Source organism: Thermobia domestica, chromosome 4 (assembly GCF_964235325.1).
Source record: "Thermobia domestica chromosome 4, izTheDome1.hap1.1, whole genome shotgun sequence".
NCBI lineage: Eukaryota > Metazoa > Arthropoda > Insecta > Zygentoma > Lepismatidae > Thermobia > Thermobia domestica.
The window spans coordinates 56122934-56131015 of record NC_137457.1 but is presented as its reverse complement, the minus strand read 5'-3'; positions in this window follow the sequence as shown (position 1 = coordinate 56131015).

Genomic DNA, 8082 nt, shown 5'->3' with positions numbered 1-8082 from the left:
GTGTGTTTGGGAAACTGACTCTTTATTCAAGACTGCTAAGTACTGTAATACTACTAATATTACTACTACTTCTATTATTACTACTACGACCACAATTAATACTACTATAACTGCTACGATTTCGCGTCAGAGTTGACATGTCTGGTGGGACAGAATTTACCTTCTAAGTACAGTATTTTATAACAAGACTTGTCAAACAGGGTGAAATATCCCTATTTTCATTTTCCAACCATTTTTGACCATAAATCGACTTTTGCGAGGTGAGAAAGGAAGATACGACAGAAGGAAAACAAAGTTATTCTAGAAGCTATATCATCAATATTTTGCATTCCAAAATACGGAATGTTACTTAAAAAACATAACTTTAAAAGAAATATCTACTAAAATGAAAGAACAATCATGGCATTTTAGGCGTGTGCGTAACAGTAATATACAAAATAAATAAATAAATATTACAATACTTTTGAGGGTCTAGATCATTTAGATTAGATATTGGTATTCCAAAGGCAAACAAATGAAATGTTTTTTTCTTTTGACTGAAAACGTGATTTTGAATTTTATATATATATATATATATATATATATATATATATATATATATATATATATATATATACAGACTGTTATACAATTCGTGTAATTTTCTACAGCACTGGGAGAAGATGAAGTTTTCACACCATTAATATAAAATTTGGCACTCTTATTGACAAATATCTGAATTTTTCGAACTTCTAAAGGAAATAGAAGAAAATTAATGTTTAGCCCCCCTTTTGGAAGTGTAAACACAGAAGTTCATTTTCCTTATGGGAGGTTCAATGTTAAATTTTGGAAGCAGTTTTCTCCAATAATTATTCGTAAAGATTTTGGGGCAAATGAGTTGTATTTGTTACGAAATGCAAAAACACTCATTCACAAAGCTAGTAAATCCGTCTCAAACATTATTTTGGGATGGCCCCCCTTCGGGGGGCAAGGGCCGTAAAAAGCTGTTGGGTGATGTGTTACCAAATCCCAAAATTTATTTTCGGAGTGCCAGTAAACGACAGATTAATCACGAATGTCACATAATTAATGCTCCAATGCTGCTTACATGTAAGAGTGACTGATAATGGGGCTACAGCCCCCTTTCAAAAGTAAGAAAATCACCAGAAATATCCTTAGTAGGGACATACGAGAAGAAGTTGTTTTTGTTAATTAGTGTGAAATTTGACGTCATTGTAGCAAAATAGTATGCATTTTTGAAATATGGAATGCTATTTTGGTAACGCACCGCCTTAGGGGGGCACAGCGGACGAAGCATTAGATGATGTACCTTTATAAAAATTCAAAATTTTGTTCCTGAAATGCCAGTGAGCGTCAGATTTTTCACAAATGTCACAGAATTAATATTCTAATGCTCCTTGCATGTGCCAGTAACTTGTGTGGGGCTATAACCCCCTTTCATAAAATATCCGCATAATTCTTCAATTTATTTGAGGTGACCTTTGTGCTGTCTCTGTATCATATCGGGTTGTGCATTAATGGAAGCCATGACTAAAAATAATATACATTTCCTTTCCCCCGACTTCGATCCGACATTTTGTTCTCGAGTTACGGCTGTTTTGGGCATTTTTACGACTGGTTTTTGGCTGGTCATAGCGCCAAAAGGAAGCATTGTGCACCCAGGTTGTCTTATCATGGTGTCAGGAATGAGCTCTCAAACGTTGTAAGTGTTGTTTTGAAACACGCTCTATATTTCTATCCTGTTTCTGATTAGCTTCTCTTTGCCAATCAATTTCCAGTATTCCCAAAATAAACCAAAAAGAACTATGCTTTCTTCACGTACGCTTTCTTCTTGTATAGTACTTATTATATATTTATATTGTAATTGACAGAGCTTGCCAATATCGATTGAAATATCTGGTTAAAATTCTATTAGAGGAATTCCCTCTTCAGTACAGAAATTTCCTCCTTGCATCCTACCGCCATTTTAGGCGAGATGGGATTAAGTAAGATGGAAATTCCCATCTCGCCTAAAATGGTAGACATTCTTATTTTGGAGATATAAGTGGCTGATAAATCGTTAGGCGAGGTGGGATTAGGCTAGATGGGATGGAATCATCTGAAAATGTAGGGGTACGGTAGGTAGCGGCATGACGTCACGCCGTCCCCCATGCCTATCCTTGCCCATTGTTATTGCTTAGAAGTGGGAGGACGCCGTACACAGTTTTTTGGAAGTGGGGATAGGGTCCCCCGCGTTCCCACGCACTTTAACCCCTGCTGCTAAGTATTAATTGCTGTGAGGACTAACGAAAAATATTATGTGATAATAATAATAATAATAATAATAATAATAATAATAATAATAATAATAATAATAATAATAATAATAAAGTATCTGAATGATACAGATATTTTTTCAACTTTTATTACATTTGCTGTGGGTTCCCACGAATCTGGTTATATTGTTTTTGTAAGGAATAAAGTGGCTTCAAACAACAATATGATTTGAATAAAAGAAAAAAAGCCTTATCAGTTGCAAGAACTGACAAGTGGCCTTGTGTCTGTTTTTTTAAACACAATGTTACGAGGCACAGAAGCCACCACGCCTGCGGTGTGCTTGCTTTTTTGCCTCAGGCAGCTTCAGTACTAAAGTTAAGACTTTGCTTCAGGCAGACAGTACTAAAATTCTTTCAATTTATGTGTAGCTATCAGCAACCACACAGGTTCTTTGAAACGCTGAATTTTACAAGAAAGGTTTTGTGCATCGGATAGGAAGCGAACGAAGCCCTTCCCCTCTTTTGCACACTGTGTGAAATTTAACTTGTATACTGTAGTAAGTTACAGAAAAGAGAATGCTATTTTTAAGAAATGACATTATCGAATAAGATTGGCCATTATTACAATATATTCAAGATGAAAAATATTCTTTTAACAGTCGTCGTACTTAGTTGTCTGCACTGAAATTCCCATAATGTGCTTTCTTCTTTTCTAATATGATCTCCGAGCTTCTTCGTGGCTAAGTGGTTAGCGTACGTGCCTTTGGCGTGAGAGACCCGGGTTCGATTCCGGTGAGAGCTCATGTAGTTCGGGTTTGTCAATTAATCAGTAGGTCCCGTCTTATATAGCCTCGCTGCTGAAAGGGACGACAAAATCAACTCAAGTCATATTGAAAACCATAGGAGATATAACTGCGAGGTGAATTTTGTCCCTGGAAAACCTCCCAAAATCATCAACGGTACGAAATATGTCTGCAATGCAACATGTCCATCATTTTCAACTCTATGGTCTGTGATCTAGTTTGCTTTACATGTTTTCAGTAAACTAGACAGACAAAAGGAAGAATAGAGGCTCTCTTCCAGAAAATTGTGTTCGAGGGTGGGGGTCACACAGGCTCGTATCCACGGGGAGTCTAGGGGGCCGTGCTCACCAAAATTTTTTACATTAGAATGATTTATGAGCATTAAAGTAGTCAGCCATTAGGATTTTTCTTGTTTTAGGATGATACCAGATTCGACTCCTGGTGTAAGCTCAACTTTCAGTATTGTGTCATTTGCAGGTCTCGTCTCATACAGATTCGTTGAAAAACCTCTAAACACGTGCTATGACTAGTATGCGAACTAAAGTTTTTTTTTTAGCAAAAGAGAGAGAAATTTCTTGCTTTAGACTCTGCCCTGTAATCCAATTTTTCTGGAGGCGAGATAGTATGGTTGGGAACGACCTATCAGATTCAAGTTCCGAACCCACATATAAAAGACCTTCCTTTATAACCTTGGTGTTCTATAAAGACGAAAAACAAAAATATACTGATAGCTCCAGTAATAGATATTATAGCAAAGAGATTTAAAAAATAGGTGGTTTTGAAATAGAGAAAAAACAGTACCTGAGCTTTATTAGTATTACTAGCATATATTACCCGCTTTGCTAAGTTAAAATGAAAATTTTAAAGCACAACTCTGTATTTTATGTGTTTAGTGCCCGTGAAATATGCTGTTTTCGTTTTTAATGGCATTGATTTAAACAGCATCGGAAAGATCATTGATCATCTCGGCGACCCCAAAAATCATGGATTTGACACCAATAATGGTCATTTTCGGTCATTTATATATATATTTCCTCCTCCCCTATGTTGCGGGCCATGGCAACGAAAGTGTCACTGTTCATCTCAGCGACCCCCCACAAATGTGGATTCAGCACTAATTAACGGTCATTTTCCATTATCTTTAAATATCTCTACGTCCCTTTCCTCCAAGTTGTGGGGTTGAATTTGAATTTAAACATGATCGAAAGTACCACTGCTCATCTAAGCGACCCAGAAAACTATAAATTTGACACTGATAGTGGCCATTATCGATCATTTTATATATCACTTTCTCCCCTTCCCGCAAGTGGCGGAGCTGATTTTGCATTTAAACCCGATCGAAGATGTCACAGTTCATCAGAATGATCCCGAAAACTATGGATTAGGCACTAATATTCGTTATTTTCGATTATTATTATTATATAAAGCTCCCCCGCCCCCGTGCTGCGGCACATGAAATCAGAATTGTCACTGTTAATCTCAGCTACTCCTAAAACTATTGATTCGACACTAATATTACTCAGTTTTGATCATTTTTAAACGTTTATCCCCTTCTCCTCCATTGTACCCTACACCTTCCCAACTATTAGGGCTGAACTTGGATTGAAACAGCATCAGAAGTGTTACTGTTTCTCTCATCGGGCCCGAAAACTATGGATTCAACATTAATATCGGTCATTTTTGATCATTTTTAAATTTCTCTCCCTCTCGCCCTCCCCTACGTTGTTTCGTCAAAGTAAATAGCCTAAAGTAATCCTTGCCCATATACTCATGTATATTGAAAATTTGATTTAGATCGGTGGGTGGTTCAAGAGTGATGAAGTCACAGAGACAGACATTTTTATTTTTATTTTTTTACACATATATGCCCCCTCTCCCTCCCCTACGTTGACTCGTCAAAGTGAAATGATAAAAAAACACCCAAGGCCCGACCCTCATATTTGTTGAAAATTAGATCGAGATTGGTTGGGTGGTTCAAAAGTTATTAGGATTTATTAGTTTCTATTTATACGTTCCCCCCTCCCCCCTAGGATGTACCGTTAAAGTAAAATTACAAAAATGTTTCCAGATCCAAACAACACGATCCCAGGCCTGAGCCTCATCTATGTTGAAAATTTGATTGGCCGAGTGGTTCAGGAATTATTAAATTTTATTTATTTTTACACCCCCCCCTAAGCTGTACCATCAAAGTGAATAACCTAAAACCAGCCCAGCCGTAAAACTCATCCATGTTTCAAATTTGATTAAGATCAGTGGGGCGGTTCGGGAGATTTATAGTCACAAACATAGTGTTTCTCAATTATATATATACATATATATATATATATATATATATATATATATATATATATATATATATATATATATATATATGTTAGTAGTGTCGAATCCAGATTTTTTCCTATGGGGGCAACGTAAAATTTTACGGCACATTCCACCAGCCCCCTTCCAACAGAACGGCGAATATGCATCGTTTTTACCACTACCACTCTACATTGAGACTTTTCCCAAATAGGCAGTACTGGCTTCGATAGAAGGAAAAAAAAGTTTGAAGGGCCGGATCGGGACAGTGAAGAGAAGAGTGGCAGTGTTGGGCAAATTTCAATTGAATTGACAATTAACAATTAATCTGTAAATTTAATTGTTAATTGCAATTGACAACGGAAGTTTGTAATGGTTAATTGTTAATTGCAGTTGCCCATTAATAAAGGAGAATCAATTACAATTAATCAATCGATTGAAAGTAATTGCAGTGGAACGTAAGCAATTGAATTCAGTCATTCAATTGCAATTGAAATTAATTAGCAATTAATTCAATTGCAATTTTTGATTTCCACAGCAATTACTTTCAATTGATTGATCAATTGCAATTGATTTTCACTGATTAATTTTCAACACTGTAGTTCAGAGAGAGTGTGGGGCAATGAAAACTTTAGCCACGACCAACTGACCCACCACCCATCGTGACCCATGACCCACCGTGACCCACTCTGTCCCACCACCCACCATGAACCACTGTCACACACTGTGACCCAAGACCCACCGAAACCCATTGTCATCAACTCTGACCCATGAATCATGCCCTCTTCTCTACTGACTAAAGAGTTTAAACTTGTAATAAAACAAGGCTATGAAATTATCACTCATTGGATTTTGAATTTCTACGATCAATCACTCAAGCACCGCTCTATTACAATAACGGTGGATCTGACCTTTCTAATATAAATAAAATAGAGTTTGCTTGAGTGTCTGTCTATCTATCTGTGTGCAGTCCGTGGACCAGACGAGTGGACGAAAGTTTTCAAAATTTTGTCGCGGGTAGCTTGGTCTAGGCCACAGATCAAGACAAAGAGTTTTTTTTTTCAACCGGGACCGGCCTGGGAACCAGACAAGTTGGCCGAGAGTTACCAAATTTTGGACACGGATACCTTGGTTCAGGTCCCAGACCAAGGTGAAGCGTTTTTGACTAAATTCGAACCAGGGGGGTCTCAGGAGGGCGTTAACCCAGACATGTAAAAGTAGTAGAAAATGATTGATATTAGTGTCGATTTCATAGTTTTCGCGGTCGCTGAGATCAATGGTGATACTTTCATTAGCGATGATTTTCTAATTCAGCCACCATTGTATGTGGGCCGGGAGTCACCGGGGTGGAGAATTGCGAGACATGTAAAAATAATGGAAAATGACCGATATTATTCTCAAATCAATAGTTTTCACTGTCGCTGAGATGAATGGTGATACTCACCCAGGCGTTGACTTCCAAATACTGCCCCCATCGGCTGCTGGCAAGAGGCATGTTTTTTTTTTTTAATTGGAACCAGAGGATCATAGGGGCTTTTATCGGAATATGTAAAAGTAGTAGAAAATGGCAGATTTTAGTGTCACATTCATAGTTTTCGCGGTATCGGCTGGAGGCCACAGGCGATTTTTTCACAATTCGAACCAAGGGGGTCTCAGGGGGCGTTTAGCGGGGCATGAAAAAGTAGTAGAAAATGACCAATATTTGTGTCGAACCCATATTTATCGGGATTGCTCAGATGTATAGTGACAACCTCGATAGTGTTTACGTTCAAATTCAGCCCCCATCGGCCTTCCAAATGAAAACGCATGTATATATATTATTTTGTTTTCCATGTAGTTAACATTAATGTCATAGTAGATTAAATGATAAAATTCGAATTAGTAATTCTGTTTTCCATTGCTCCATACATACACTGGAGCAAATCCCGGGGGAATGAAGGGGACATGTCCCCTCCAATCTTGGAACTGGGGAGATTGTCCTCCCCAATAATCCGATTTGAAATGTGTTTTTTGGGAGAGAAATTTGATTATTTGTGTCCGATCGCTAGAAAGGAAAGTGAGATGAAATTAACGTCCACTCAGAATAAGCCTCAGATCTGCCCGGCTCCCAATGTTGAAGACAATTCTGCTCCCCTGATCCTCTACAACATTGTTTCTCGGCTACAGAAATATTTTGAACATCGCTATATATGTATATATATATATATATATATATATATATATATAATATGGGAACGATCTTACCCGTCCCCCCGCTAATGTTGAAGACAGATTTGCGCTGTTGCATACATACCTGTCGTTTCTCGTTTCTTTTTGTCCATGAACTTAAAATCCTATACAAGGCTTGCATAAATTTCTCGCCGTGCTTTTTGCTTTTCAATCCTGTCCTTGAAAGAGTCTGTTATCTTATCCCATATGCAAAGTCTACATTCCACAAGTTCAATAACGGTTAAAATATCGAATGGAAAAGTTCCTGCCATCTCTAAAAATCTAAGGAAAACTAGAAAGGTAAGAATGCAATAATACACAACCTTTTGGTCCAGTCACTGTAGCTAAAATGCAGAACTCTATCAGGGGGTCGATCCCGGTACAAAGGGGAGAGGGAAAACTTGGATACATAGCTTTGGTCTTTGTTTTCAATTGCCATTCTACACATTATTTTTTAAAATGGGAGATTTGGGATAGTTTTGGAAGTGAGAGAAAAAATCTGTAACAAGTGAAGC